The sequence below is a fragment of the Mobula hypostoma genome, chromosome 5 (genome assembly GCF_963921235.1).
Source record: "Mobula hypostoma chromosome 5, sMobHyp1.1, whole genome shotgun sequence".
In the NCBI taxonomy this organism is placed as follows: domain Eukaryota; kingdom Metazoa; phylum Chordata; class Chondrichthyes; order Myliobatiformes; family Myliobatidae; genus Mobula; species Mobula hypostoma.
This window is the reverse complement of record NC_086101.1, coordinates 56,024,642-56,040,664: the sequence shown is the minus strand read 5'-3', so window position 1 is coordinate 56,040,664 and position 16,023 is coordinate 56,024,642.

The following is a 16,023-nucleotide window of genomic DNA, read 5'->3' as shown; positions in this document are numbered from 1 at the left end:
AACTGTTTTTATTTGATATTTCCATTGTTCCATGATTTTTAAAAATTTCTAATACTGTTATGTTTCCGCTATATCTACTGTCATTATCCCTCCTCCCCAAGAAAAGTCTTAGTTTTTATTCTAGTCATCATTAAACTTGTTCTTCACAATATCATTTAATTGCATACATCTTCACCACATAAATGGAGACCATTTTGGCCCGGCTTCTCATTCATCTGCATTCTAGGGCCAATTTACAGTCACCAATTCAGTTACGGTTATTAGATTTATTGAATATGCCTGCAAGAAAATGAATCTCAGGGTTGCGTATGGTGACATATATGTATTTTGATAATAAATTTTCTTCGAACTTTGGGGGAATAGAACTTCAGGCACTGTATCTCCTACCCAATGATAACAGTGAGTAGATGGTATGGTCAGGATAGTGAGGATTCTTGATGATAGTCTTGAGCCAGTGACTCAGGTCAATACTTTCAGTGGTAGGGCAGGATATTCCAATGATGTAATGGACTGCTTATGTTCCGGCACATTCAAATTGCCATACCAGACCATGATGCGACTAGTCGGAGTCAGTAGAACAATAGAAGTTTATTTTGGTTCAGCAATAGACCAAAGAGTTGAATATCAAAGATAAGGTGAGAGTAACTACCCTTGACATCAAAGTAGTATGTGGTGGAGCATGGCATCAAGGAATTCTGGGTGAATGTTTCTTCAACCTGTTGATGTGGGACTTCAAGCGTCAGTACATCCTGCTCAATGGTAGCTTTGAGAAGATAGCATGGCCCAGGGTGGTGTGGGCCTTTGATTATAGATATTGCCTTTGAAGCAGCAACTCATGTAGACACTTGAGGATGGATTTAATCCAAGTCACTGTAGATCTCAGTCACCAGCTCTACCAGCAGAGACATATGCTACATGCAGTATTTTATTGGGTAGACATTTCCATCCAGATTCTAAAAATTCCATACTTTATTAGATATGTAGGTGTAGAAGAGAATGGAATACATATTGCAATTTAGAAAGTTCCCTGGAGGGGCAGGAAAACAGAGAAGGAGAAATTTTGGCTTTGCTGGCGCTGGATTAGGATTTGGCTCACATATGGATACCTGGGATTACCTCAAAGTTAGAAAAAAATCATAGAATCATAAGGTATGTCGTTCCTTCATTGAAATGTTCTCACAACCAATGGGCTCACTTTCCAGGACTCTTCATTTCACACTGTCAATATTTATTGTTTTTTTTATTTATATTATTATTTATTCTTCTTTTTGTATTTGCATAGTTTGGTGTCTTCTGCACCCTTGTTGAATGTCCTAGATGGATGGTCTTTCATTGATTCTGTTATGAATATTATTATATTTTGGATGTATTGAGTATGCACGCAATAAAATGAATCTCAGGGTTGCATATGGTGACATATATATACTTTGTTCTTTACTTTGAGATTTGAACATCATCTTCTGTACTGTTCTTAAATTTGCATAATTAATTTAGTAGTTACTAGTTGGAATATGGACAAACTGTTCCTGATAAATGCCAGCAGTTTCAGGACAAATTGTCACTATTTATCCCTGTTAAATCAGAATTATCAGTATGTGAGTATCAAAAAGTGAAAATTCCAAACTTATGAACAGGCACTAGCCAGCAGATCCACCAGTGTATTTTGCCATTGGTCTAATCTTGGAAGCCACTGGACGAGGTTCCTCAGCATTTGGGAATCAAGTCAGGGATCCTGCATTATGTTAGACCTGGGGTAAGCTTTGGACTCACTCCATTTGTCAGAGAGTAAAGAAAGAATAAGGTAAATTACATTCACCAAAAAAAAGTTTGATTTAAAGCTTCTAATGATTAAAGGATGTCTTGCAAAGCATTCCAAAAAGCATTAAAATAGAATCAGTTCTGTTATCACTGATGTCTGTTGTTTTGTAGTAGTAATACAGTGCAAGGCATAAAAATTGTCATAAGTTACAATAAATATATAAAATAAACCTACAATTAAAATAAAACATAGAACATAGAAGAGTACAGCACACTACAGGCCCTTCGACCCTCAAACCCTGCCTCCCATATAAACCCCCACTTTAAATTCCTCCATATACTTGTCTAGTAGTCTCTTAAACTTCACAAGTGTATCTGCCTCCACCACTGACTCATGCAGTGCATTCCACGCACCAACCACTCTCTGAGTGAAAAACCTTCCTCTAATATCCCCCTTGAACTTCCCACCCCTTACCTTAAAGCCATGTCCTCTTGTATTGAGCAGTGGTGCCCTGGGGAAGAGCTCTATCTATTCCTCTTATTATCTTGTACACCTCTATCATGTCTCCTCTCATCCTCCTTCTCTCCAAAGAGTAAAGCCCTAGCTCCCTTAATCTCTGATTATAATTCATACTCTCTAAACCAGGCAGCATCCTGGTAAATCTCCTCTGTACCTTTTCCAATGTTTCCACGTCCTTCCTATAGTGAGGTGACCAGAAATGGACACAGTACTCCAAGTGTGGCCTAACCAGAGTTTTATAGAGCTGCATCATTACATCGCGACTCTTAAACTTTATCCCTCGACTTATGAAAGCTAACACCCTATAAGCTTTCTTAACTACCCTATCTACCTGTGAGGCAACTTTCAGGGATCTGTGGATATGTACCCTGAGATCCCTCTGCTCCTCCACACTACCAAGTATCCTGCCATTTACTTTGTACTCCATTTGCCTTGGAGTTTGTCCTTCCAAAGTGTACCCCCTCACACTTCTCTGCGTTGAACTCCATATGCCACTTCTCAGCTCACTTCTGCATCCTATCAATGTCTCTCTGCAACCTTCGACAATCCTCTACACTATCTACAACACCACAAACCTTTGTGTAATCTGCAAACTTGCCAACCCACCCTTCTACCCCACATCCAGGTCGTTAATAAAAATCACTAAACGTAGAGGTCTCAGAACAGATCCTTGTGCGACACCACTAGTCACAATCCTCCAATCTGAATTTACTTCCTCCACCACCACCCTCTGCTTTCTGCAGGCAAGCCAATTCTGAATCCACCTGGCCAAACTTCCCTGCATCCCATGCCTTCTGACTTTCTGAATAAGCCTACCATGTGGAACCTTGTCAAATGCCTTACTAAAATCCATGTAGATCACATCCACTGCACTACCCTCATCTATATGCCTGGTCACCTCCTCAAAGAACTCTATCAGGCTTGTTAGACACGATCTGCCCTTCACAAAGCCATGCTGACTGTCTCTGATCAGACCATGATTCTCTAAATGCCCATAGATCCCATCTCCAAGAATCTTTCCCAACAGCTTTCCCACCACAGATGTAAGGCTCACTGGTCTATAATTACCCGGACTATCACTACTACCTTTTTTGAACAAGGGGACAACACTCGCCTCCCTCCAATCCCTCCATTCTCGTGGACAATGAGAACATAAAGATTCTAGCCAGAGGCTCAGCAATCTCTTTTCTGGCCTCGTGGAGCAGCCTGGGGAATATTCCGTCAGGCCCCAGGGACTTCCCCATCCTAATGTATTTTAACAACTCCAAGATCTCCTCTCCCTTAATATCAACATGCTCCAGAACATCAACCTCACTCATATTGTCCTCACCATCATCAAGTTCCCTCTCATTGGTGAATACCGAAGAGAAGTATACATTGAGGACCTCTCTCACTTCCACAGCCTCCAGGCACATCTTCTCATCTTTATCTCTAATCGGTCCTACCTTCACTCCTGTCATCCTTTTGTTCTTGACATAATTGAAGAATGCCTTGGGGTTTTCCTTTACCTTACTTGCCAAGGCCTTCTCATGTCCCCTTCTTGCTCTTCTCAACCCCTTCTTAAGCTCCTTTCTTGCTTCCCTATATCCCTCAATAGACCCATCTGATCCTTGCTTCCTAAACCTCATGTATGCTGCCTTCTTCCACCTAACTAAATTTTCCACCTCACTTGTCACCCATGGTTCCTTCACCCTACCATTCTTTATCTTCCTCATTGGGACAAATTCATCCCTAACATCCTGTAAGAGATCTCTAAACATCGACCACATGTGCATAGTACATTTCCCTGCAAAAACATCATCCCAATTCACACCCGCAAGTTCTAGCCTTATAGCCTCATAACTTGCCCTTCCCCAATTAAAAATTTTCCTGTCCTCTCTGATTCTATCCTTTTCCATGATTAGCACATATTGTGCATTTTAAATGGGTTATATAATTTTAATAGTGCTTGAATGCTTTCAGTTTGAAGACTTCACAAATGTGTGTTGAATATTAGACAGATGTTAGACGCAAACGTTAGACAGATTTCAGCCTTCCAAACCGAGTTCAACACTTCACTAGTTTATACACCCAACATTGGTATTATAGATTTCCTCTATCCATTCCAAGTTTGTTATAGAGTTTCATATATGATGTTTGCACCTTCTCTGGACTTCCTGTCTGGCCCCAAATCTGTAACTTTTATCAGGTTACACTATCAATGATTTTTGTTATCTAACTTCTTCTGCTTTCCACCTATTGTTTAGTCCACTACCCACTATCATAGCATCTTAAAACCAGCTTTATTCCCTATTTAGATAAAAGATGTTGACCAGAATTATTAATTCAATTTCTCATTTCACAAATGTTGTGCAACATACTGAATATTTCTAGCTAGTTTTGTTTACACTTCAGATTTCTGGAAGTTACTTGGGTTTTTGTTTTGATATTCTAAAAGATAACAAAGCAGACATGGACCCTCAAGGGTTCAGCAAAAAGATTCTCAACAGAGCCATGGGTCAAGGTTTTTCATGTCCGGTTGCTCATATCCTTACCAATTGGATATGGGATGGTTTTAGGTTTACAGTTCTGAGTCAGGTAAGTACAAATGAATCCAAGCAGTGAGGGGAATTTCAATTTTCTTTTTTTACAGAATCAAGTTTAAGTTATTAAGTTACCACACTATTATCAAAGGTATATGTTTGATGCTTTGCTGATCAGTTTTCCCTGCTAATATTTCCTGCTGTATATTCGCCAAATAATTGAGTTATATTTGGAATATGTTAATGTAATTCTTAAGTAAATAAAGTTTGTCCCCATCTTATTAACCTTGAATAGACTGCTGGGACGTATCTTTATTGCTTTTGCAAACGTTGTAATCACTACAACATTACTTGATTAAGGATAGTGGTTATTTTAGCTTTGAATAATTGCAAGATCATGCCATAATACAGAGATGTGTGTTGAAAAAAGGACTGATTTTTTTAATTAATTAAGGATTGGCTAATCATGAATCAAGCAAGTAGTATGCAGCTGATACAGTCCTTGGAGCATTTAAAAGCTCGGTTTGTGTAAGGGAGATCTTCAAAGCAATTTGATTCCATCCTTTTAGGAAATCAATCCAATCAGCTTTTCTTTTAGTTAGTTCACTGCCCTCAGTTAACCAAGGCAATCGTCTAAATTAGGCAAATGACACATACACAAATTGTCAGCACGATAAGTGTCAGTTAAAAAAGGGTCAAATTTAATGCATAAATTGAACTGACCTCAGCATGCAAGTGCCTGTGATTGAAACTGACCTGCATCCCCACTGCTTCTTTTTATTGTTACCAGTGTGAACAGCTGATGGAAACAGCAGTCTTCATACAGTTGCTCTTACATGACCACAAATTACAGATGATGGACCTCATAGAGTTGGTTCTGTAGAAAACAACATGGTTTCGTAAGTCCCGTGAGTTGGGAAAGTTGCTATACACTCTCCTCTGAACTACCAGCATAAGATCTACCTTAATTCTTTATTGATTCTATTTTCTTTAGCTCAAAAACTAAAAACTTTATCTTCTGTGTTGCCTGAAGGTCTTCAACTTACAATACAACTGAAACATCAACCAAGAAGAATGAGAAATATTCAAGATTCAAGATTAATTATCACAAGTAATTGAAACATGTGGTGAAATGCATTGTTTCAAAAGTCAACTTTGAAATTCATTTTCCTGTGGGGAAGCTCAGAGAATCAGGAGAACAGTAACTATAACAGAATAAATGAAAGATCAACCAGAGTGCAGAAGACAACAAACTGTGCAAATGAAAATATAAATAAGTAGTAATAAAAACAAGAATATTAAATAATAAGATAAAGAGTTCTTAAGGTGAGATCATTGGCTGTGAGAACATTTCAATGACGGGGCAACTGTGTGTAGTTAACCCTTTTTATTCAAGGGCCAAATGGTTGAGGGGTAGTAACTGTTTTTGAACCTGGGGGAATGAGTCCTGAGGCTCTTGTACCTTTTACTTGATGGCAGCAGTGAGAAAAGAGCATGGCCTAGGTAGTGAGAATCTCTGATGATGGATGCTGCATTCCTACAACAATGTTTCATGTAGATGTGCTCAATGTTTGGGAGGGGTTTACCCATGATGTACTGGGTTGAATCCACTAAAAGTTTTAGATATCATGCCAAATCTCCGCAGACTCTTAAGGAAGTAACGGCGCTGCCCTGCTTTCTTTGCAATTTCTCCTATGTGCTCGATCCAGGACAGCTGTTCTGAAATAATACTGCACCTGTTGAGATTGAATATTTTCATATTTGGTCAAACACCATGGAACAGGTCCTTCAGCCCACTGAGTGTGTGCAGACTGACAAGTACCCATTAACACTTAATATGTTTTATTTTCCTATTTTTCCATCAACAGCCTCCCACTCACATCATACTGCTCCATCTACAAAGGGCAATTTACTCTGTCCAATTAACCCAGTAATCTGCATGTATTTGCAATGTGGGAGGATACCAGAGTGTCAGGGGAAACCCACGTGCTCACAGTGAAAACAAACAAACCCCACAGATGTTCAAATTCCTACAACTATAATTTTCCCTGATTAATATTTCTATGGAGATTGAAAATTTAAGCAATAAATATGATAGCTGACTGGTGAAGTGCAAAAATAATATTCACCAGATCAATTGATTATTTATTAATTTAAACAGTCATAGTCAATAATATTGTAACATGAAGCTGTCTCATAGTCATATGGAGCATTTTCAAATTCCAATCATTAATCAGTTGCGTATGCACCCATAAAACAGAGTAAATGTTTAACCAAATATGGCAGAAGAACCCAATGCAGGTCTCACTCACATTTTTTTATAATTGGAATCAGCAACAGAATTGATTGTTAGAAATTATTAAAACTATTAATTATCAAAATGAAAATTCAAAAGAACATCTGCTTTCATTTCCCAAAGATAAATAACTCCTTAGAAACAGCCTAACAATGTTGAAGCATAATAGCATAGCCACAAATAGAATTGAAACAGATAATGCTTCTGGGCTCTCTGTCTTCATTCAGTCCATCTTATCTCTTTGGTATAACTTGGGCAGGTTCGCCAGGAATTGCTTCAGGAATAGTTTTGCTACCTTCTCTTGCCACCTTCAGCAACTACGCACTAGGACTGATGGTTGGCACAGAGGGCCAAGTGGCCTGTTTCTATACTGAGTGACTCTGTGGCATATTAAATGCACCAGCTCTCAGATGTTTTCCCCACTCACTGTCTGTGCCACGTAACAGTGAGTATAAAAGAAGACGACAGTGCTGATGAATGAGAGGCAGGAAGGATTAATTTTTGTGGGGCACTGGGATCTGTTCTATGAAGCTAGAAGCTCTTCCAACATTCTCATTTAGGACTAGAGCCCAGAGGATCTAGCGCAAGTTGGTAAACTGTATCCTAAACTTCCTGAACAATCGGAGAGAAATGATTGCAATTTGCGTTTATAATTGGGTGCCTGTGACTAGTGGTGTTCCACTGGGCTTAGGAATGGGACTCTTGCTATTTGCAATATACATAAATGATTTGGTTGTTGATGTAGGGAGTATGATCATAGCTTGCAGAGACAATGAACATCGGCAGAGATGTTGACAGTGTAGAGAGTAGACTAAAGCTACAGGTTGATATTGATGTGTTGATGAAATGGGCTAACAAATGACAGGTTGATGCGTTTTGGGAGAATTAATGAGGCTAAGACATATATCATGAAAATATTTCACACAGGGGCTCACATATGATCCTGACTTTGATGCTATCTGTATGGAGTTTCATGGTCTCAACATGAAGCTGTGGATTTCCTTTGGATTTTCCAGCTCCTTCCCTCATGCTGTGGATGTGTTGATTATGAACTCTTAGTTAGCAACTACAAATTGCCTTTGAGCACAATGATATTGAACACAAGGAATCACATACAGGAAGAGAGCACAAGAAATGCAGTATTCCTAAAGGTAAGACAAACTTCAGGATTCAGTAATTTCTCCATGAATATTTATTATGCATATCTTACAGTGCTGTTTTATTGATGTTCAGTGGCTCAGTGTCGGAATTACACTGCACAGAATAAAGCACTACAAATTGTCCCATCAGTGCTGGGTTCTCACACCACATCTTGTGTGAAGAAAAGACTCACACATCACAATATTCATATCTCAAGTGTCAAAATATAACAAATTTCTCCATTTGCCTCAGCATAAAACAATCTGTTTAATTGTTGTGATGACATTTAATAAAATGGATTTGGTTAATACAGAAGGCCCAAAACAACAGGTGTAGCAAAGCAACGCACACAAAATGATGGAGGAACTCAGTAGGTCATGTAACTTCTGTAAAATAGAGAAAACAGTTGACATTTCAGGCCGAAACCCTTCATCAGGACTGAAAAAGAAGGAGAGAAGTCAGAATAAGAAGGTGGCAGGGGGAGGGGAAAGAGGACCAGCTGGAATGTGGTATGTGAATCCAGTTGGGCAGGAAACGTAAATGGCTGGAGAGAAAGGAATCTGACAGGAGAGGAGGGTGGACTACAGGAGAGGCGGACAAAGGAAAGGGAGAGGGGATCCAGGGGGAAGCAATAGGCATGTGAGAAAAGTGAAGGGGCCAGTGCGATGATATTTAATATTCTGAATAATACAGAAGGCCAAAAACAACAAGTGCACCAAAGCCCGAATTCTACTCTGTGTTCCTTTTACATACATCACCATTCAAGCACTGTCATTCAGTGATAGCCGCGGAACTCCCTCCCTGGTGGCCATGCAGGGATATCATTGATACCCTACTGTCATTCGGTGCTTAGAAAGATGTTTTAAAATCATCCTGTTAAAGAGAAATAATCGATGCACATTAATTGCCCTACTTAATGTCATATGAGTCAATAAAGATGAAATCTGAAGTTGCTGTCCGTACTATACGTGTGTCAAAATTAAAATGAATGAATGGACCTTGTAGGTTTGTAATGACCATATCTTAAATCTTTCTTTTCTTAGAACACTATCACTGAGAATCATTTCTGTGAAATCATACCCTCTAATGCTTTGTGGTGGTTACTAAATAGGGATTTCAGAAAATATTCACAAAAGGAAGACCTTTGATTTCCACATTCTATTAAAACAAAATAAAACTTCAAGCAACACAGAAAATGCTGAAGGAACTCAGCAGGACAGGTAGCATCGATGAAGGAAAGATCAATGTCCTCAAATCAAGATCCTTCATCTGGACATTCCAGGTCAAAACCCTTCTTCTTGTCCAATTCTCTTCACAGATGCTGTCTATCCTGTGAGTTCCTTCAGCATTTTCTGTGTGTTCCATATTCTAGCATCTGCAGTCCCTTGTGTTTCCATTTTAAACCTTGTTTACATAACATCAAAGAAATGCAACCTTCAGCATTCTTAAGCAACAATCATGTTAATCTTCAAGTTAAAGGATTTTTATTACAATTAAGTGCAGAATTATAGCAAATCTCATTATTGCTGCTGAGGTACCATGACCCTAACCAACATTCATTAGGGATATATGGGTGATAAGTAATGTGAGAGAATTCATCATTTTCTCCTCCGATTTCCACCCCACCTCCCAAGCACAGTTTTCTTACATAATATCAAGGTACATTAATTTTTTATTCATTATTCATAGCTAATTCTATGTCCTTTAAGAATGCAATTGCACACTTACTTTGGATACTTCCTGATTATTTGATATCCAGCTGTTTTCCAGTGAAAACATGGGGAACATTGGAGGAGAGAAGTGGAATGAGTAAAGGGAAAGAAACAATAAAATAGTGCAGATAATCATTATAGGATATAGGACTGGGAGAAAATTTCTCATGTAGGAAATACCAAACCTCTCTTAATCTTCATTCAGATATTTGGATGAAGTATTTATTTTCCACCCATCATAAAGAACCTTAGGATCCTGGAAGGAGTCCATTCAGCATATTTCAGGCAAGCCCAGTTCCTGAGTAGTCAGAGTAACACAGTTAGTTCACCTCTACTGCTTTAAAGGATCCCTTGTATCCCTGCAGTCTTCTCTTCTTTGTCAACTATCTATCCAATTCCTTTTAAAGAAGGGATTAATTCTGCTTCCACCACCTTTCAGTATGACAACTTGATGCCTGAATGAACTTCCAAATGCTGCAGCTGAGAAAAAGAGCTTTTTTTTTCAGTAGGGAACATCACTGGGCTTGCTAGAGGTATTTCTGAATTCTTATTTATGTAAAAGTAAGACCCTAGACAATTTTCAGTCTGTAACCTAATTTCCAAAGATCCAGTAAGCAAATGATTACCCATTGAGAACCAGAGTAAGGTACTTTGTTCAAAACATCAAAAATCAAAAACACATGTGGAGGAATAATCCTCAGGTCAGCCTGCTAAATGCATAACATACAAATCTATCTACTTTGAAATTCCTTTTGCAAGTTTGCTGCTGAAGTCTACCGCCAGACTCCATATGATACTTGAAAAAAATATTACCTTCAGGCTTTTATTCCTAAATTGCATCCACACCTGGGAATTCTGTTCATTTGTGGTCCTAAAGCTGAGGTTAGACTGGTGTGCACATGTTATCATCACATGCATGACAACAACAGAAATTCTGGATGAACTCACTCCAGCAGGAAAGAGAAATCAGTTAATTTTTGAAGTTGAAGACCCTTCATCAGAACAATTTCTTTCCACAGATGCTGTTTGACAGGCTGAGTTATTCTTGCATTTCTGTTGTTGATTCAGATTCCAACATTTGCAGTTTTATTTGTTTTCATACAGATAAATATTTACATTGATCACATTTCTATGAGCTATAGTCAGCTGTCCATCTATTATTTATGCATTGTTCAGTAGGGATGTTGGCAGAACTCAGAAAAAGCTTTCAGAACTGCTCAGGTTCTTTAGACAGAGCCATTATAGAAAATGCTGTTATGCATTCTGTAAGTTATTTTATTAATGAAGTACTTTTGTTAGTTTAAGTATTGGCTGTCCTCCAGCAACTGAGGAAAATTGCAGTAGCAATAAGGGAATTCTAAATAACTACTCCTGATCACTGAAGATAGGGTCAAGGGTTTGAAGTATTATTGATGTATTGGCTAATGATTCCGACATTCTCACATTACCTAACATTTCACTTTATATCGATCATACAAATTTCTATTGATGCCCTTGATTTTCTGACAGACTCCCTGTATGGCTGCTCTAATTTTATTGTTGCTCAAAGAATAATAACGTAAATGTATTTTTAATACATATTCTGAGGCTTTTCTTCAGAGACCAAACATATGGTTTGCTGGAAAAAATGCCTCTGATATAGTACCAATGAATATTTTGATTCTCCATGGATAATCTACCTGTTAACTGAAGTGTTTGTGTTCTTATGATGAAACTGGAACATTATGCAAAAAAATCTTCAGTTTCTTTGTTTGGTGTCAAGCCTTCTATTCGAAAGAAACAACATTAATAATTAATAGTCAGAAGAAAAAATTAAGGCATCATATTTTCCTGTGTCTCTAATGAAACATTAAAAGTTCAAATTTTTATGTTACTATTCATTATATTATTTCTCTGGTAATTCATTATTGTTACCAGTTCTCTTTTATTATTACACTTCATTCTTTCAGTGAAGAAATGTTACTAGGTTTTTGTTCTTCCCTAATTATGTTTTGATTTGACAATAATTGGTGGTAATTTCGTGAAAGCTACCCTTTTAAATCAAACACAGTAAAACTGTGTAAATCAGTGCACTTTGGTGATGCTGGACAGACTCTCCATTCTATTGCAACTCAGACAAAATGCTGGTGAACTTAACAGATCAAGCGGCCTCAGTGGAGGAAAATAAATAGTCTACATTTTTGACCAAGATACCTCTTCAGGAGTGTAAGACCATTCGTAAGTTCTGATGAAGAGTCTCAACCCAGAACATCAACTGTTCATTTCTGTCCATAGATGCTGCCTAATTTGCAGCATTTAGTGTATTGGAATAACATGTACGTTGCTCTGGGTTCCAGCACTTGACCCTCTCTTGTGTTTCCATACTACTGATGTTGTTCGTGAATATCTTCACAACCTTTAAATTTGTTTTACTTTCAGATGTTACACAGTAGTGTAAAATCCTAGCCTCCAGCTACACTGGACCCTTTCCAGTTGCCTACAACTAAAACCGGTCAACTAATGACGCCTTAGCAGTGGAGCCGATTTAGCAATGAGCAATAACTTTAATGATGATGATGCATTTGTCTGTCTCAAAGGACGATGGAGTGCATCACTGGAGTGACTTCTCCAGGGCAGAAGCCTGAGTACAGTGTTTGGAGTTCCTGGAATGCTCAGTCATCAAGATCCCAACTCTTTGCCACACCAGTGTAGTCCAAAGAATAGCAAAGCAATATATTTAGTACCAGCTTGGCAGCATGAGCTGCCAGAAGGACGCTCAGTAACGTCCAGCTGCCTTAGGGGCTCCACTCCGGATTTGCAGTCTGGGGTTACTTCCGTGGCCTTCGTCTCTCCCGAGGCTGCCCATAAGGCAGTGGGGCTGTTTACCCATAACTGGGGATCTGGTTCATGAGCACCAGGGCCTGTTCACATATTGGTGGGCCTGCGTGCTACATGTGCAGGGGCCAGGCCCCCTCCGTAGTTCAGCCTGAGTCTGCAAGGAGATCAGTTTCTGTGTGTCACCAGAGAAGTGGCATTATATGAGGCTTGCTGTTAGAGATGCTATGGGAGAGAATTACGCATCCATCTCTCCTTTTTCACCAGACTTCCAGCCAGTGGTGGGAGCTGAAAGTAAGAATGGCAAGCACTTCCTACACTACCACACAAGACACACCACAACAGCCATTTAACACACAATAATGACTTTAATAATAAATTGCCAAATAACAAGCCACAAGGGGCCACAAAACAAGAGAGAACAGATAATTAACTCAACAAGGCCACAGCCGAGGTGAGAAGGATCCTAGCCAGGGTAAACCCATGCAAAGCTAATGGGCCAGACAATATACCTGATCAGGTGCTGAGGGTCTGTGCAGCCCAGCTAGTAGAAGTCTTAATGGATATCTTTACTATCCACTTGAAACAGTCTACTGTCCCCGCAGGCTTTAAAGCAGCTACCATCATTCTAGTGGCCTAGAGAACGATGGCAACTGACCTAAACGATTACCGCCCAGTGGCACTGAGTTTAACAATCATGAAGCGGTTTGAATGGCTGGTGATGCATCATATAAAATCCCAACTTCCAGCTACGTTGAACCGTTTTCCAGTTCACCTACAGTTCAATCTGGTCCATCAATGTTGCCCTCACCTCAGTCATCAGCTTCATGCTGTCTCACTTTGAAAACGATGCTCATACACCAGAATGCTTTTCACTGGCATCAGCTCAGTGTTTATCATGATCATCACTCAGAGGCTGGTGATTGCGGACCAGGAAAGCACAGGTCAACCAATCTCCATTGCACACCAATGGCTCTGCGGCAGAGAGACTGACGAGCACAAAGTTCCTTGGTGTGCGCATAATGGACAATCCAATCTGGACCCACAACATCTCCTGATTAGACGATAAGGCACAGCAGTGTCTGCACGTTCTGAGGAACGAGGTGTATAAGTCTCCCCGGCCCCATTCTAACCAACTTTTTACAGGAGTGCCATCGAGAGTGTCCTGCCTGGCCGCATCATTGGGTAGTAGGAAAGTTGCAAAGCGTCAGACCGCCAGACCCTGCAGACATGGTAAAAACTGCCTCCCTGCCCCGTATTTGTGACACGTACCAGGAGCATTTAGATGAAGGGCCTGAAGCATTGTTGAGGATCCCTACCACACATCCGGCAACGGCTTTGACCCACTATCCTCAGGAAGGAGGTACAAGAGCATCCGAACTGGAACGGTCAGACTGGGTAACAGGATCTTCTCTCAGACTGTGAAACTAATGAATACTGTACCCTGCCGCCACCCAGGTCTCATCACTGGGACAGCGAGCTGTTGACTGTTTACCTGAGCTGTGCACTGCATGCATTTTGAAATATATTTTATTTATGGTAACATTTTGGTTTATGTGCTGTATGTGATATATGTTTAGTGGGTGCACAGAGGTCCGGAGCAATGTTGTTTCGTTTGGTTGTATACATGTACAGTCAGATGACAATAAATTTGAACCTGAACTTAAGTGCTATAATAGATTTTCCAGAAAACCTACAAAATGTAAAGTGACCCTGGAACACAGGGACTGGATGATCTTTAACAGATCATGGTAAACGTAGCCAGGTGAGCTAGAACCTTAAGTGTTGGGAGTTGCAAATAATTGGATTGCTGATTGAGAGTATTATTGTAATATACCTACACTTGTACCGCAACGTTCAAAGACAGCTTTTATCCTGCTGTTATCGGACTCTAAATGGACCCCTTAAACACTAAAAGACGGTGGAAAAGGATCTCATGCTTTCCCGCGGTATATGAAGAATGAACTCTCCTCAGGCTGCCAGCCGGGTATGGGTATTGATTATAACTGACATTTCAATGACAAACCCTACTATTTTCATCTGATAAAGATGGCATAGTTTGTAATCAAAACATTGGTTATAATTGATACCTGTACTCGGCTGGAAGCCCAAGCAGAGTTTATTCAATGAAACGATGCTCTTTTGATCTCCCAATCTAACTCCTTGTGTTCCTTGTACTTTATTCAACTACCTCAAGTCCACTTCCTCTGTAACAGTAACACAATTTTCTGTCTCGTTTTTTGTCTTATTTATGGAATGGTTTGAATGAGTGATATACAGATGAAAGTTTTTCACCATATCTCAGTATGTGTGACAGTTATAAACTTATTCCAGTTTATTTCGTATACATGGAATATTAGTATTCATTGTTCGGGTCACTCTTGGGAATATCTGACCTGTGACGTCCATTTGATTAACATTAAAATAAATTTGTCTGGTCTTTTAGAAGTCTTAAATTAATTTCTGACGAGTCTTCAACATGAAGTGTTTACTCATCTTCTTTTTCCACAGATTGTGACAAAACTGCAGAGCAGTTCCAGTATTTTCCATTTTCCTGCTTACTGGAAATCAATAAACTAATCAATAACTCCAACACCTTGGCCTTAATACCTCCTTGTGCAATTAGATCCTGGATTTCCTCCCTTGTATACCCCAGTCAGTTCAGATTAGCAACAACATCTTCTCCACTATCTCCATTAGTTCAGGTGCACCACAGGGCTAGGTGCTTAGCACCCTGCTCTACTCGATTTGCACTTATGACTGTGAGGCCAAGCACAGTTCCTATGGTGTATTCAATTTTGCTGATGACACCAGAGTTGTGGGCCAAGTAAAAGATTGTGATGCATCTCCATACAGAAAGGATATTGAAAATTTGGCTGGGTGATGTCATAACAACAACCTTTCACTCGATGTCAGCAAGATCAAGGGACTGATTATAGACTTCAGGAAAGGGAAACCAGAGGTCCATGAGCTGGACCTCACTGGAGGATCAGAAGTGGAGAGGATTAACGACTTTAAATTCCCAGGTGTCACTATTTCAGAGGACCCAGCATTTAAGTGCAATTACCAAGAAGGCACAGCAGCACCTCTACTTCCTTAGGAATCTGCAGAGATTCAGCATCAGCGTGACACCTAAAACTTTGACAAACTTCAACAGATGTGTACTAGAGATTGTATTGACAGGCTGCATCACAGCCTGGTATGGAACCACCAATGCCTTTGGAGGGAAAATCCTACTGCAGGTAGTGGATTTGGCCTAAT